Source organism: Ptychodera flava, unplaced genomic scaffold (genome assembly GCF_041260155.1).
Source record: "Ptychodera flava strain L36383 unplaced genomic scaffold, AS_Pfla_20210202 Scaffold_68__1_contigs__length_638736_pilon, whole genome shotgun sequence".
In the NCBI taxonomy this organism is placed as follows: domain Eukaryota; kingdom Metazoa; phylum Hemichordata; class Enteropneusta; family Ptychoderidae; genus Ptychodera; species Ptychodera flava.
Window position 1 is genome coordinate 420,520 of NW_027248390.1, and position 18,202 is coordinate 438,721.

Sequence of the window (18,202 nt, forward strand, 5' to 3'; positions counted from 1 at the left end):
TCCGCATACAATATATAGTTGAAATCATGCTTGACAATGATGTCTTCAAGTGGCGCTGTATACAGTGTAAAGAGAATTGGTCCAAAAACCGAACCTTGGGGGACGCCATATGTCATATCTGTACTGGATGATGTAAACGAGCCTATCTTTACACGCTGATTACGATTGTTGAGATAGGATCCGAACCATGATAGAACTTTACCAGTGATGCCAAAACGGAATTGAAGTCTGTGAAGGAGTACATCATGGTCAACCGTATCGAAGGCAGCAGACAAGACCAACATGACAAGGAGAACATCTTTCTTTACGTTGAGAGCGAGCATGATGTCATTATGCATACGCAGAAGGGCAGTCTCTGTGATGTGGTGAGCGTGATACGCACATTGGGACTTGGTTAACATTGAGTGGTTAGCCAGTTCCAGTGAATGTTCAATTGCGAAGCAACAACCCGTTCAAGCAATTTCGATTGAAATGGCAGATTTGACACAGGTCGGTAGTTCTTCAAACTGTTTGGACCAAGGTCCTGGCTTTTCAGTAAAGGCCGAATGATCGCAGATTTAAAATGACTGGGAACGACACCAGATGATAATGATGCATTAAAGAGATGCGTAATGAACGGTGCAAGAACACAGGCGAGTTTCTTGATATAGTTTGTCTGGAGAATGTCCATATCGCATGATTTTGGAGCTGCTCGCTAAATTGGAGTACGAACCTGATACACGGACACCTCACTGAAAGTTGGTAAATTATGAAATGGTAAGATGTTGCCGGTGTCGGTACTGTAACTGATGAGGCCTTCACGAACTTTGGCAACTTAGGAGTTGAAATAGCTCAGGAATCTAGATGGTAATTCCTTCAATGGAATCTCACTGGGTAGAGCTTTAGCGCTGATAGCTTTCGTATGAGATTACTCAGAGACGATCTTGAACAGCTTCTTGTTATCTGCCTCTTGGATGCGAGCGCGATGGTAGTCGGCCTTTAATTCGTCAAATTCGAAAATATTCAATTCGCTTTATCAGAAAAATCTGTCAGTCGATCTCAAGCTTTGTCGAGCGATACTCTGACTCCAGCCGTCTCACATTCTTTCTTAACATTAGTAGCTCTTCGCATTACCATGGAGCAAGTATCTTTTCAGTCACAAATTTCTTCTTAGTGGGCGCAAGAAAATGTAGATATGGCTTCAAAGTCGAAATCCAGTGGGTAAGTGGGCAACTTGGTAGAGATTTCATCTTGAAAGACGTCGGTGTAAATAGTGTGGAAATCGCGACGCGAAATTATGGAAAGCCTTGCTGTCTTAAGTAAAGCAAATTGATGATGTGATGCGCAGTTGTTATACGGTGATGGGCATGTGTTATAGAGTGATAGAAATCCTAAATATTGTGATGAACATTTGATATATGGAGATGCACATTAGTTATACAGCATTGGGCATTTGTTATATAGTGATGCACATTTGTTATATCATGATGTGCGTTTGTTATATGGTGATGTGCGTTTGTATTGTGATGCGCATTTGTTATATAGCAAAGGGCTTTGTTCTATAGTGATGTGCATTTGTTCTATGGATATGCACATTTGTTATATGGTGATGTGCATGTGTTATATAGTGATGCACATTTTTATAAGGTGATTTGCGTTTGTCATATGGGGAGGTGAATGTGTTATATAGTGATGCACATTTGTTAGATGGTGCTGTGAGTTTGTTATATAGTGATGCACGTTTGTTATATAGTGATGCACATTTGTTGTATGGTGACGTGCATGTGTTATATAGTGATGCACATTTGTTATATGGTGCTGTGCGTTTGTTTTATAGTGATGCACGTTTGTTATATGGTGATGCTCATTTGTTGTATGGTGATGTGCATGTGTTATATAGTGATGCACATTTGTTACATGGTGATGTGCATTTTTATATAGTGATGCACATTTGTTATATGGTTCTGTGCGTTTGTTACATGGTGATCTGCATTTTTTATATAGAGATGCACACTTGTCATATGGTGATATGCATATGTTATATATTGATGCACGTTTGTTATATGGTGATGCTCATTTGTTGTATGGTAAATGTGCGTTTGTTATATGGTGATGCCATTTGTTATATGGTGATGCACATTTATTATATGGTGCTGTGCGTTTGTTATATAGTGATGACGTTTGTTATATGGTAATGGGCAATTGTTGTATGGTGATGGGTGTTTGTAATATAGTGATGCACTTTTGTTATGTTGTGATGGAAATTTGTAATATAGTGACGGGCATTCTTAATATGGTGATACACATTTGTTGTATGGTGATGCTCATTTGTTTTATGGTGATGAGTATTTGTTAAATCTTGATGCGTACTTGTTATGCGGTGATGCGCGTTTGTTATATGGTGATGTGGATTTCTTATTTTGTAATGGTGATTCATTATATGGTGATGTGGACTCTTCATGATGTGATGAGGACCATACAACCCTATTAATCGGATGCAAATAAGTGTATGTTTGTATTTTAATGTGGGCTAACATCTTGAAATTTAGTTTTTAAACGTTAACTATACATGTGATACGATGTAATGAAATCAAGAATAAGTTGTCTTATTACACTTTGTGATTTATTGATAAAAAAGAGTTTGTCTCTAAATAACGCCTGGAGGCATAATATGAATTTTTCTGTAGGCATGGGCCAACAGATTGAGCATGCGCATAATGCTTTCACTGTTTATGGGGAGTAATGCGTGCACCCTTTTGAGCCTTCCTTTGCCCTGCTGCCTGCCATGCACACAGCTTCTTACACTTAAAACATTGAGAACATTCTGACAAGACTAGGTCTGTCGACCTTGTGGTCTGTTTTCAACGAAAATGGCATCACCCCACGAATGGTCGACAGAATGTCCGATGATCAACTCAGACGATTCGGTGTGACCAGGTTCACCGTGAAATGTGTGATGAATATAATATGGCTTCTCCGTCGGGTTCTTCTGAAAGTGCAGCAGAAAGGGTCAGAAGAGAGGCTAACTTGTTGTTTAGCCCGGCAAACAGACAGGGTGGTAATAAGTAGAAGGGGCGAGGGCGAAGCAGCCGGGCTAGAGCAAAGAGAGCAAGAACGTGGATTCTGCGAGTCATGTGTTTGTCTGACAGACTAGCAAAGACAATACCAACGAGTCTTGAGCGGCAGGTCTGTTCAAAGCTGGACTGGGCGAGAAGAAAGTGATTTTTTATGAGAATGATGAGGAACAGGAGGTGATGGACAAAATCGTGTCTGCATATCCGCAGTTGAGGGACTGCGGCGTCTTCAAAATATTACATCGCATCTTGAACTGCCGGGAGTTGCACGAGTTGAAGTTCCGCTGGAGCGTGCCGGAGTTGAAAGGGCATCTTGGCGCGAACGCAAAAGTATACTAAGACCGATCCAGAAAAACTTAAGCACTAAAGCTATCGATTCTGATAGTCCCGCTACTTCAAGTACCTTAAAGGAAACCTGCAGAGGGTGTAACTCAGAGTTCCCTTTGCACGACCTTCGTAAACATTTTGAGACCTGTACTATGCTCGGAAGTTCCGATTCCGACGATGAGCTCCCGCCAGCACCACTTGCACTGCCAGGAGATGTACAAGAAGTACCAGAAGCTTGACCTGCTAGCGCTAGCGGTACACGAGAGCAAACCGTCGCTGAAACGCGCGATGATGAACCCAACGTGATAGAACCCGGTAGTATTGAAGGAACCGTCGATCTGACTGGAAGTGAAGTTGGTGACGTAAGTAGCTTACAATTCGTACAGATAATACGTGTATTTCTATCATTACTATCAAATGAAGTCATTACACTGTGGATGGAGGGGGAGGTGTATGTGAACACAGCGACCTGTCTACTTGAATTAGGTTTTCATTGGATAGCAATGATAGTAAACCGACTTCATTTGATAGTCATGATAATGTAACATCTCGCTGTTATAAGTCAACTAAGCTTATACTTTTCTTTTTCCATAAAAGCAAATCTCATAACTATTCGCACATTACTGATTTTGGCAGACATATGGTGATTGTCCTCAGTTGATTCAGTGTGGCTGTGAAAAATCATGAGTCAGTCAGACTTTCACTAGACAAAATGCTTGATATGCGCTTAGCATTTTTACGTATATTGATGCATATGGAACAGAATACTAATTGCATATGCAGCGTATATCTTGTATATGGAACATTCCAATACGTTCATGTGCGTAGCGTATTTCTACGCAGACTAAGTGTACACTGTAGTTTTGCATTTTATTAGCATACGTACTGTATACTGAACGTATTTGACACATGTACAGAATCAGTATATTTGTATATATTGTTGTATATCAAGCATTTTGCCCAGTGTTTTGTTCTGCAATGTGGATCTTACCTATTTACTATTCAACAGTAAGTGGATTAGGTACTGGAAGCTAGTATTTTTGCTGGAAATCAAATTTTGTAATACACTAAAATAAAATGCCTTTACTATATGCTTGTAAATTTTATATCAGCCTGGTAATCTGTTTCTGACAGGAAAGCACTTCATTTGTGAGACATCTATTGATTGTTTTATCAAAGTTTCACTATTTCACTCTCTTGTATCATGTCTTTATTATGTTCAAGGGCATTGCAGTCATGATTACTTTCTGATTTTATTATGCTCCAGCAAAGTTTATCAAACTGCAAACAGCCAGTATACTATTAAACATGCACTGTATAAAGTTTCATGAGGGAAATAGTTTTGTGAGTCCTGTTTCACTTTAAATACCTAAATTTATGACTTTTGCCATCTTTTTTCTTGTTTCAAAAATACTACTGTGTCCCTCAAACTGCTGCAGTATGCTGAAATACCAATCATATCTTTCAATGTTTCATGCTGCCAGTCTTTACAAATCCTAGGTTTGTGCAGGATTTTTTTGTTGATGCTTTCTTTGGATAAAAATAAATAAATATTGTACATTGGCTCAAACTTTGATGTAAGATGTTGACATTTATGAGCTACAAAGATATGCAATTCAAATATTATTGATGGACAATCATATTGAACATGCAATGTCTTATGTATAAATTATGTAGACTCACAAATTAATGGTAATGTGTTATTAATTCACCTTTAACAGCCCATATCTGATGATGAAGAAACAGTTGACACAATTGTCAAACAAACCATCAAGTAGTGTCATGAACACAGTATTTCCAACCCAATAGAAGTATTAAAAAAAATTTCAGAGAGTTATGGTGACTGGCAGAGCTTTAGAAGTGGAATCTGAAAGTCAGACAGATAATGGCGAAACCAACTTTATCATGGTGGACAGGGATAAACTTCTGGAAACTGCATTCGAAGAATTAAGTTATTCAAAACTCTTGAGGTTCAGTTTTATGAGGAGGTGAGAACATGCTGTGCTTCATTTTAGTGCATAAGGGCATTTAAAGCAAATTCTTTGTTTGCTTTCCTTGGATTTTGCCAGCCAGGGAAAAATGACACAAAAACAAAAGTGTATTACATAAGGTCAATTATTAGTTGATTTCTTTTGGAAAAATTATATTATTATTTGTATAGGATTAATATTGTGTTTGTTTTCTAAATTTTCTTTAAAACCTACCAGCACGTGGACAGCAAACAAAGGATTTTATTTAAAGGGCCTAACTAACATCCTATATCCAAACATAAGACTATGTGCCCCAGGGTATGTGACCGTTTTCCTGATGTCAGGAGGGGAAGTAGTCACATGCCTCAAGGGCACATAGTCCCTGGTTTGAACTATAATGTTTTAGCTAGCTCACATAAATGTAAATATCTCGAAGTGAGAGCTCACACGGTGGTGTGTCGGTTTGTATGTATATACGCAAGTATGTATGTATGTATGTAGGTATCATGTTGTTCGGTCGGTCTGTAGGAAGGTAGGTCTGTCTGTCTGTATGTACATGTATGTATGTATGTATGTATGTCTGTATGTATGTATGTGTGCCTGTCTGTATGTATGTATGTATGTATGTATGTATGTATGTATGTATGTATGTATGTATGTATGTATGTATGTATGTATGTATGTATGTATGCCTGTATGTGTGTATTATGAATGTACGTATGTATGTATGTCTCTATGTATCAATATCTGTCTGTATAATGATTGGCAGAATAGGGAAACATTGTTTGTAATTAGAGATCTATATTCTGAATGACTGCGCTAAATCTAATGACACTTGTTACGTGTTGATCATACAAAGATTAACAGTCAAGAAAGGCGTTTTGATATTAGCAGTATTAATAGCTAATTACAGGCAGACTCTTCTGCACTGATCATGAGGATATTATTGGTTCACATATGGCATTCTGATTTTTTTGTGTCAACAGCCATTACTCAGACATGCCTGGGCCAGTTTCTTGCATACAATTTGAATTTTGACATTAAAAAGCATACCTACTTCTGTCCAACTTGGTAAAAGGACATAACCCTATGCCACTACTCGTTTACAATACAATCCAATATTGGTGCCAGTCACAGACAAGACTTTGGTACCCGCATTCCTTGTTTCATGCGCATCATATCAACTTCAATTTTTAGTCACTGCTAGTGACAAATTCCCAATTACATGGGAGACTATGTCATTGTCAATGACTTGTTCTTGTGTGTAGCAGGTTTAATGTGAAAATGCTGGTACATTCAGGAGTAGAGATGAGAGTTTGTTCAAATGAGCATGTTTGTGTAAAAATATGCAAATGAGGCAAAAAAGGCAAAATCTTGCAAATTAAATTAGTACTTAAAGTTTGAACCACAGGCCAGATTAGGGTGAAACTCCTTAGGGTGACCATAGACATTCAAATTTAGGTTAAGTTTTCATATTTGTATTTTTGAGGCGATTTCCCTTTTTTGGCCAAAAAATATTTTTTCTCTCAAATCACATGTCCAAGTGTTTTGAAAATTAGCATACATGATCCTAGGGAAGACCTCTGTTAGGTTTCTCCAAACTGTGGTCAATTTTCATGTTTTTACTTTTTGAGCAATTTTTCTGTTTTCATAAGAAAAAACAGTTTCTCTGAAACTTGGTGGCCAAAGAAAGGAGTTTTTTGTTTTGATCCTCAGAGCAGTCAAAGAGCATTATTTTGATGAAGGGCTCAAAGTTCATCTTCAGTAAGATTACCATAAAGTTGGAATATTTATAGGTATCTTGTATAAGTTTCCTAAAATTTTTGATCACAAAAGAAGTAACTATCAAAGAAATAACTATTAATTATGGTACTATTGGTCCTAGTATTAAATGCAGCACGGGAACCACTGAGACAGATGGTTATATCGTCAAAGCTCATCATTACTGAAAGACAAAGTGATGTTCTTTTATGAAATGAACATTCATACCCATTACTTGAAAAGCACAAGCAACATGTTACATACACAATACACTAGTGATATGGTACAGTAAATCATGTATTGATAACATGTGGCTGTTTTGAGTTTGCACCGAAATTGTACACAATTTCTCACAGCTCTCTGGTAATGTGTTATACATTTTTTCAGGTGATTATTGCATTGTTAGTTATGTTGATAGGTCTAAGTATTCTACAAAATGGAAAACTTCCCCAGTTTATGGACAGCAACACTGTTGAAGAGTTATTCCATAGCAAAGATCCATCTCCATGTATTCTTAATTTGCGTAATGGTCTTGCCAGATTAGGAATCTATCAGGTACTTATATTATCCATGCATGACTTCACATACAGAGTGATACCAAAGTTTGGAACAGAATATGATATGCAACCTTTCTCATTTGAGCGAACACCATAGAACCATTCATAGTTTTGACATATTTCACAAGTGTTTGGGGGACGAGATGGTGGCTAAAATATCGATGCATGTTGAAAGTGGCTAGACTTCACAGATTTTTAACATTTTTTCTGAAACTCATCAGAAGGACAGATTGATGCCTGTAGTTTTGATTGATGAGTGGATTGATGACATGAATGAGATTATATTCTGCTTACAGTCACTATTGTCACTATTTGATTTCACATTTCTTCTTTACATTAACATTTGCTGTGTACAATAACCTAATTTTTCATAATGTGCTTTTTCCGGTTATCTGTGCTAAGTACTTCAAATGGCAACAAAGTTTATATTTTGTGAATTTCTTTCTATCAGTGAGTATGTCAGTTGCTGTAGGCAAATGTTACAGTTTCGCATATATGTCATTGACAATTCCTGTGTTATTAATGGTAGGTCAATAAAATAATTTCAAATAAATGTCTCTTCTTCATAGATTTGTGTTGGGATTCCAACCTTCATTCATCTTTTTCAACCCAACCCTTCAAGTGCTTTAACAGTCAAAAAGGTGGTCACACTATTGACCTTACTCTTCAGTGAAGAGGGTTCCAACAAAAGAACATTTGAAAGTAAAGTATATTTGCTCTTCTTAAAGTATCTCAGGGAAGTTGCAAGGAAGTTGTACACTGTACATATGTAACAGTAGTCATTCAAGACTTGTACTCATATTTAAATTGCTGTCTATGCTGTCAATATTGAATTTCGTCATATCCATCATCTGCCAAGTAGTTGGGTACAAATTATGTAATGTTTCTGATGTATCATTTGATAAGGTTAACACAGTCACAAAATTAATCTGAATGCTGGCTATATAGAATTGCTATGCATGTTAGTGTGCAACAGTTCTGTTATGCCACAATCCTCATTTTGGTAGCTTGCAAAACACTGGAACCCTAAGTTGCTATTTTGACCATGTGCATGTGTTTCTGTCCGACCATTTGTCTGTTGGTCCAGAGTGCATTGACAGACTTTTTCCAGTGAGAACTTGAGAAACCTTCACATTTGTCCAATGTCATATAATGTGGTGAATTCGAAAGGTGTAGAACTGATTAAAAGTATGGGCTTTACATGCAAATGTGTGTGTTTTATGAACTCCTTTAAATTACACCATATCTCATGATTTGCCTAAACTTATTTTATGTTATATATTGCATGTGTATTCATTTGTTCATTTGAATTGGTGGTCTGAGTGACAGCGCAAATCATTTTTAGTTTTACATTTTGGCATGACATTTGGTCTAGATATGCAAATATTAGCATCCATAATAGATACTGATATCATATTATTGATACGATGAACAGTCTGCTGGACTGTTGATGTACATATAAATTTTACTGTACTGATCTTTAGTACACATTCACGCTTGCTTTGTGTTTTCAGACCCTTCTGAGATTAGTCTGATAAAATATAAGGATGTGACATTTCAATGAGTTATATGAGATGTCCCAAGTCACATGCAACAATCAATAATCACAACTCTTCCAAAATATATTTAAAAACATGTGATGTTGTGAACAGGTGAAAAGTGAACAATGGACAAAGTTAACCACTAGAAGTGGAATGTTGAATAACAATAAACTTAACTTGTGGTGTGAACATGTACTTTTGAGAAAAAAGATATAAAATTCCTTAAACAAAAAATATGTGAGAGCATTAGTGCTTATGGGATTATCCTTATAATATATACTGGAGACAACTATCAATTAGTATAAGGATTTCATGAGCTCACACTCAAATTTTATGTTGACATTCTGATTCGGTGCAGGGACAATATAGTGGGATGTACAAAATCATATCAATTTGTTTCATGATACAATTAAACTTTATGTCTGCCAGTTGGCCATTTTGTTTTTTTCATGTCAAAACAATTCCTCAGACATAACTGATTCAATCATGATTTCCTACAAAGTTGTCTAATATGTTGATCAAATGGTGACTTTGTCATTGCTTATGTCTCACTCTTAATATTTTGAATTGTTCTAGGTGGCGAAGAAATCGAGTGTCACTTTCAAGTGTTATACAGTTCACGACAGGGGCTGACGAAGAACCTTCCCTTGGATTTGTCATCAACCCAACAATTTTGTTTGTTGAATTCACCATCTCATTTGTACCAACAGCTAATACCTGCACCAACTGTTTGAAATTACCTAGGCCATCTCTTAGTTGTCCACTTCCATCCAGTGCAAGATTATTTTTTTGTATGATTGTGCATTCACCAATGCTTTCTTCGGTAATGTGTGAGGTCATGTGTCATAGTCATAATTGCTTACATAAGTGAAATACTTATCATCATGGAAAAAAGTCCGTTTTGTTTTGATTACATGCATGTTCACATGATGTGATCAGCAGAAACATGAATGTTCAGATCTTTTGACAAAAGATATGAAAGTCTACTGCCATAGCTTTCCATGTGCATTTATGTTGTGTGCAATTTTCAGAAGTACCTGTAGATATCTCAAAACATTTATGTTGAGGATTTCTTCAAAATGTATCTTTCAAATTTGATGCAGAATCACTTATTTGTGTTCCTCTTTCTTTAGTGGTGTTGGAATTTTTCAAATTTGATTTGTATTTAATCATAGCATTGTTACTTTAAAGAATTTCATTGTCAGTGTATCAGACAAGAATTGCCTGTTGTCAGGGGAATTGCCAAGTGGAAGGCAAGGTTTAGTATTGTGTGATAAAAAAGTACAAATTCATTATTTTTAGTACCCATTTACTTTATGTGTTCACACAAGTGAAAGCTTATATTGCAACATATACTGAAAGGAAGAAGCATTTTCAGGTCATATCTGATCATTTTCTGGTTGTCTAATTCTTGGTAGAGCTGGTGATTGGGTCCCTATTAGCCATGGATCCCAAAGTTATCAGTATTTTTTGCCAAATGTAGGGATAACTATATTTCTATATATATATAGTCTGATCAATCGAAACCTGGCGACTTGTCGAAAAAGTGCGCTGAATTATTGTATTTAACAGGTTTACAGGGTTTATCAACTGAAATGAGCTGTGGAAATATACGCTCTGAACAGCAACTTTAACCATGGGGGCATTCACGTAATCGCCGACACTACGAAGATTACGTTTGCTGATTGAATTGATGAGCAAGAACAAATACAAACAAAATCTCATCACTAAACTGTCGTAAGTAAATAGTCTTTTCTTCTAGTATGAAGCATTGCCAAAAATTTCGTCCAACAAAAATGATGGGACTCTGATTGATCTATATTTAAAAACTATCTACTGTTGATTGACCAATCAGAGTGCTCAATTCAGGGTGTTTTATCTACTCGTAAAGCCTTGGTCACCACATTCTAGAAACGAATGACAGCGCCGTAGTAAAGTACTGTCTAATCAAAAGTGAACATATCATATTCTGTAGGCATCTGGTACGTTTTAATATTCAAATTTGGTAACACAGCGGAAACCAGCTGCAACACAAAATCTGCTGTGCCCTAGGGCATTTATATAATGTGCCCTAGGGCATTTATAGAATGTTCCATTACACTGGAAGGCTATTTCACAAATAAAGGTTTAATTCATATCCTAAACATGTTACATTGACAAAGGGGACGGTTGACGTAAACACATTGAAAACGAAAATATATCAGTTAGGGGCGATAGTTTTAAGTCGGATAAAACCCTCGTACTCGGGCTCCTCTGGTATATAAAGTCCAACCCTACGATAAAATGCCTCGGCCTGCGGCCTCGACATTTATCATTGGGTTGGAATTTATATACCAGAAGAGCCCTCGTACTCGGGCTTTATCCTATACATTAGGCCCCCCCCCCCCCCTTACTCGGCTTTTCTCTGCAGCAGTAATACTGCATGGCTGGCCAAGGTTTACGCAATCACCTCACGAACTACGCAACCAGCCTACCACTAACCGGACAGTCCACTGTAGTGATATGGACCAGGTAGTTTTAGTGTAGAGTCAGGCTACGTTCCCATGTTCCTATACTTAAACTATCCTCAGGTGGGACATTCTAAAGTAAAGAACGTCGGAACCCAGCCAAACTCTAAAACTATCCGGTCCTCATCATGCCTGTGCGATTTACATTAAAAACGTTGCGTTCACAATGCTGCACACAACAGGCCTTGTGTTTTACAAGACCATAGAACGACCGTAGTAGCCCAGTGTATGATGTTGTGTGTTCCAGCATAATAGGGTGGTGGACTGGAGGCAGTAGGCCTATATCGCCGCACTGGGAACACAGTATCGTACACAGGGCCATAGCTCTGCGTGGCATGGCCTTGTGTTAATGGCGTCACACGGCTGGTGGGCGGCCGTATAACGCCGACAACACACAGCCCCGCCACGCAGAGCTAGCAGGGCCATGGAGCCTATGGTGCGAGGCCGTATAACGCTGGGAACACAAAGCATGGTACGTAGGGCTAGTGTCGACCATGTAACGCTCGTTCACTGAAGCCGCTGCAGTCAGCTTGAGCTTAGCTGTGGGTTTATAGCTGATATGTTTTCAGGCGGAGTTCCTGCCTTTCATGGGCTGATTTAGACTTACTCATACCTTTTCCCATGACGGGACTCATATATACATATACACATACAAACATACAGAATGCAAATGAGGTGCAAATAAGACTGTTTCGTCTTAGGGACCGTCTCAGATTGTCGCAGAAGTTCAAGAAACGAAATTAATTCGTTTTGATCAAAACCCCCTCCCCCCTCCCCCTAAACGAAACTTCAAAAGTGCGAAATGTTTATGTCTGCCTGAGGGTACAATGTTGCATTTTGCTATAGCTACTAAAGACGCATTCCCAATGCCACATTACAATTAAAGTAATCGATCAGATTTGACTACTAACAGGGCATTTTACCGCATAAAAGTTTCATTTTATTTTACTTTCCCTTTTTGCATCTGTTCTTTGTCTCTGCGAACACGCAATTTGTACTTGGTAGGGGCGGTAAATAAGCGAGAAACTTTGACAAGGGGGACCAGGCATGTTCAATCATATTAATACGACTATGACCAGATGCATAACATGTGAGAATAAAGACATCTAGTGGTTAGAGCAGTCGCTTATAAATAGCACATTTAAAAAATGATACTTTTGTCTTTGTTGAATTTGATGAGTGAAATGTTTAGGATACAATGTTAGTATTGGTAAATTGTGTTTGGGGCACAAACGAGATGGAAACGGTTACAAATTTGTGGGCACAAGTGTGCAGTTTTTCTTTAATCAAAAATAAAACACGAAAACTTGTGATCACAAAATAAAAGTGCGAAAGTGAAGTTCACTAATTGAATGGAGGTCAAACCCCCTCCCCCCCTAAACGAATGAATTTCGCTTTTTGAACTTCTGCGACAATCTGAGACGGTCCCTTAACAGGAAGATAATCTCTCTTTGTATATATACATAAACTAAATGTGAGGTAAGAATTACCACAGGAACACAGACATGTACATTTCAAAATGTGTCCACACCTAATTTTGGTTACCTGAAGAAATCTGTTTACCAGTGGTTACAAACTTTAAGTAATTTGCAAGACTTTGTCCTTTTACATATTGTTGACACTAACTTGTTCATTCAAACAAATTTGCACACTGCGGGCCGAAAGGATAACTGAGTTAGAAGTATTTCACAAGCATATTTCGCACCTCAGAGTACTCTCACCCAGTCGCAATTGACAACAGCGCATTTATTTGCAATAGAATATTGAACAAAATCTACACGCTTGCCACTCGTGTGTTCAGGTCATGTCACGGATATCTCCACAATAACGACCTATATATATATTCACTTATATACATAACATCAACGTATCTGTTTGTTTCTGGTTCTGAAGTGAAATCGATAACACTATATTTAGTTTTGGTGATACTTTTATGTTTCACATTTTGGCCCAGTTTTTTGGCCCAGTATCAACTTCTGATAAAAGAATATCAATCGAATTGATAAAGTTCGCTACACATTTACAGTGAAGACTCTGTGCCCGTTCGCCTCCGTTCTGTGTTAATTTTTCAATTTGCTGCCATTTTCGTCTTTCATATTCGCCCAAATTTTGTATAAATTACAACAGCCTAACACGTATTTAGTCTGTAAAACTTAAGAGACTCTAACTGATTAAATTGCTGGAATTTAAGACTCTTGTTCTGCACATGTAAACGCTGTCAGATCGCCATTTCATTCAGGGCAGGAGTATATTTCAGTGTTTGGAATAAATACAATGCAAATAAAATAAATTTTGTCAAGAAATTCAAAAATCTCAACATAGGGCCAATGTCTCTGAAGCTACTATAGACATGGATACAAAATTAAGTAATTCCTGACTGTATAAAATTATCTCACTAAGGTCATCACAGGGACCTGTGTACCAAAGATTAAAGCTGTCTGACCAGTGGTTTTTTAAAAATGAGTGACCTAGCAGTCGAAAGAGCTCTGCTGTGTTATGCAGAGAATAACTTTCTGTGATACATGTGTTGATGAGGAAGGTGGATATCTTTGATAGCTCATTTCAGGATGGCCTCACAAAAAGTGGCAAAATTAGCTGCAAAAGTACAAATTGAAGATTTCATCATACTTTCAATATATATACCGGTATATATAGGAACCTGTATACCTAATATCAAAGCTATCAGATGAGTAACCTTTGAGAAACAAAGATTTTGACCAAAAACGGCAAAAACTGTCCCAGAAATAAAACAATTGAAGATTTCATCAAATTTCAATATATCAAACTGAGACACCCCCTAGGAACCTGTATACTAAATATAAAAGGTATCAGGCAGGTAGTTTGTGAAAAACAAATTTTTTGACCAAAAAGGAAAAAATTGCGCCAAAAATACAAAATTTCAGATATCATCATAATTTCAACAGCGGCCCGGCGGCAACGACGTCCTTTGGACCTCCTTAGTGTTTATCATTTGCGATAAAAGGTGAATTTTGTCAAAAATTCGAATTGTTTGGACATAAATGAAAGTTATTGGAACTGGCTGGTTACTGCTCCAGCATAAGTTCAAGGATGGAATCTTAAGTATCAACAGCTTTGATATGTTTGAAGGTGAATTACGACATGGAACTCAATAGGATAAAAATATGTAAAACAGGAAATGGTGAACTTATGTAATGCAGAACTGGAGAAAAATTTAACAACAAACTCTTGTACCATAAGTGAACAATGGCTAATTTAAACCAAATTACTTAATAACCGGATTGTCAATCAAATAGAAAAAAATTTGGGCCATTGATTAAAAAACATTAGCTTGTTACACTCACCACACCATCATGTACTTAGTGTTTGGAGTGTACACCTATCTACAATACATGTTGAATGAAAAAAGGTTGGAGACTGAAGTTAACTATGCATCTTAATTACCGATGAACGGCCTTTCAACAATATACAATGCAATCTTTGGTCTAAACAATTCAGCTAGCTGCATACCATTTCTTTCATGCCGACTTGGTTTTTTCTAGGTTGTAGCTTTTACTGCAGGCACATCAAATGAAAATAAACTTGTAAATTCTGAAACTTAAACATTTATGGAAGATATTTAATGGTTTTGGCTATCATATGTAAACAAGGTGGTGTAAGCTTACATCTAAACTGATATGTTTTGTAAGGTGAAGAGCCACTTTTCTGAATTATAACAACAATCGACTGGCGCTTGGATGCAAGTTTTGAAAAATGTAGTTAATGGAAGACTAAACAGTTAATTTCATGTCAACTGGAGGCCTGTAAGTGAGAATTCAGACATTAATACTTTATATCACTTTAGTGCGTGATTATGTGTTTACAGCCATGTTTAATATTTTGACTTACTCTGTGTTGCTGGATCCCCTTGTCTGATTGTTTGACTTGCCTTGTTTGTCTAAAAGGGAAAGCAAAGGATATATAATAGATATTACATATCTCTATTTTACTTACCGCTTATAATGACACTGTACCAAGATACATTGCAAAACAATCGACGAAGCATGGCTTTGCAAGACTTCACCATAATGTTTATTTTGCTCAATCCCCCCCATAGGACATTCTTTCGATAGGGAAACTATTTATTCGACCCATTCACATTTTTACATAAAATGGAGGCAAATCAAACATCTGTTATGCTCTTCAGCTTTGATGTATATGAAGACGAAGTTCATTATCAGCAAAACTAGTCAGGAGAGATGGAATTATGTAGCCTGATGAAAACTTTGACAGATAACCCAGCAGCCGATATAACTCAATTTTGATCTTTTGGGGGGAAAACATAAGCGTGGGCTTGTTTTCAGTTAAGGGAACGGTAATGAGCATAGGAAATTGCCCCAAAATATGTCTGTAAATATTATCATCACTTCAACATTTCTGAGACGGAAAGCGGCATACATGGCACCTATACACAAAAGCATTCGCATGAGGGGATTTTACACAGAAAAATTAGGTAGTTTGTCACCAAAAACAGTCCAATGCCTGAAAATGCAATTTTGAATATGTACAAGATTTCACCAAACAATGTTCATTCAGAGAAGAAGAAATATTCCACACCATGCAAATTCCAACATGATTTGGATGATACTGAATACAGGTCTAAAACCAATCGGACAAGCATTTCAGAGAAAAAGATGTTTACCAAGACAGTAAAAATGCAAAGAAAGTCATCGTTGATGACACAGCCCTACTTGTTAATGGGTACTTTGATTACAAGTCCTCAGAGAGGATAGAGTCCTCTTTATTAGGTCTGTAATAAAAATACTGTGATAAAGATGGCACTCAATGGCCAAGAATGAGTTCCATGGTGATGAAAACATAAAACCAATTATGCCACTATCCTAAAGGTCATTAAATGAGTCAACTTGGAATTAGTTGCCAGGATGTTGCAAAACAATTTTTCATACTATCCTAACACTAATAGATTATCACCGGTACCATATTTCATAAAGTTGAATGCAGTATTTACAACACTATGAGATCATTATCTGATCGTCAAATTTAACGTTGTATTTGTGGATATATCACTATAATTAGGAAAGTTCATTACATATGCAATTACAAATTAATTAAATGGCACTGATAAATGTCTGTTTCACTGTTAAAGCAATGTGAGCTTAACATCTGTACAAAGTTTCATGAAATTTGATGCAATATTTCTTGACATATCAGCCTAATTATGAAACTTCAATAATTGACATGATACTGCTACATGACGTGAAACAAATTGACGAGCATGTATGAAATAGGTCAATGTCCTTTTACCAACTTTGAATGATACTGGTGGAAATATGTCTGAGTTATGGCTCAGTACATGAGAAAATCGTAACAAAATCGCCGCCACGCAGCGATATTTGATCTTACTGTTTAAAAAATCAACACGAATATGTATGACATAAGTCAATGTCCAGGTACAAACTTTGAATAAAATCAGTTGAGACTTGCCAGAGTTATGGCTCTCGACATGAAAAAACCATAACAAAATTGTCACCATGTGGCCATATCAGACCATATCGAGAAACAAATCGACGTACATATGTATACTATAAGTCAATGTCCTTGTACCAACTTTGAATAAATTTGCTTGTGGATGTCTGAGTTATGGTTCAGGACATGGAAAATCGTAAAAAATGGCCACACGGCGGCCATATTGGATCGTATCACAAAACAAATCAATGTGCATATCTATGACATTGTTCAATGTCCTTGTAGCAACTTTGAATAAAATCGGTTGAAACATGCTTGAGTGTTGACTCTGTACATGAAAAAATCGTAATAAAATGGCTGCCTGGCAACCATATTGGATCGTATGACAAACAATTGAGGTGCATATCTATGACATTGGTCAATGTTCTTGTACCAACTTTGAATAAAATCGGTAGAAACATGTCTGAGATATGGCACTGTACATGAAAAAATCGTAACAAAATGGCTGTCTGGCGGCCATATTGGATCGTATCAGAAAACAAATCGACGTGCATCTGTATGACATATGAAGTAATCCTTGTCTCAAGTTTGAATGAAATCACTCCAGGCATCTCTGAGAGATCTGCGTGAACGGACGGATGCACGGATGGATGGACGCACGCACGCACGCACGCACACACGCACGGACATGACCAAACCTATAAAAAAACACATAACCTGCAGCGGAGGCAGCAGATGCGGGTGCTCCCCTTAGCCAATCAACATTTTCCATAGTGTCGTCCAAACATAGCCATGGATAGAACGGCGCATACCTGACCCTTTTCGAGGGACAGGAGAAAGGGAACCAGACTAGTTCAAAGTATACTGAATGGAAGTGAATTGAATGTGCCCGTATCATGCTGGCAGGGACATTGTTTTATCATGGTAAGATTTTGCAGAGGATGACAGCAGATGCACTCATTAACTACAATAATATCATCATTGTACTTATTACTTTGCACATTTCAACTTATCTAACACACACATATCTACAAAAGCAAG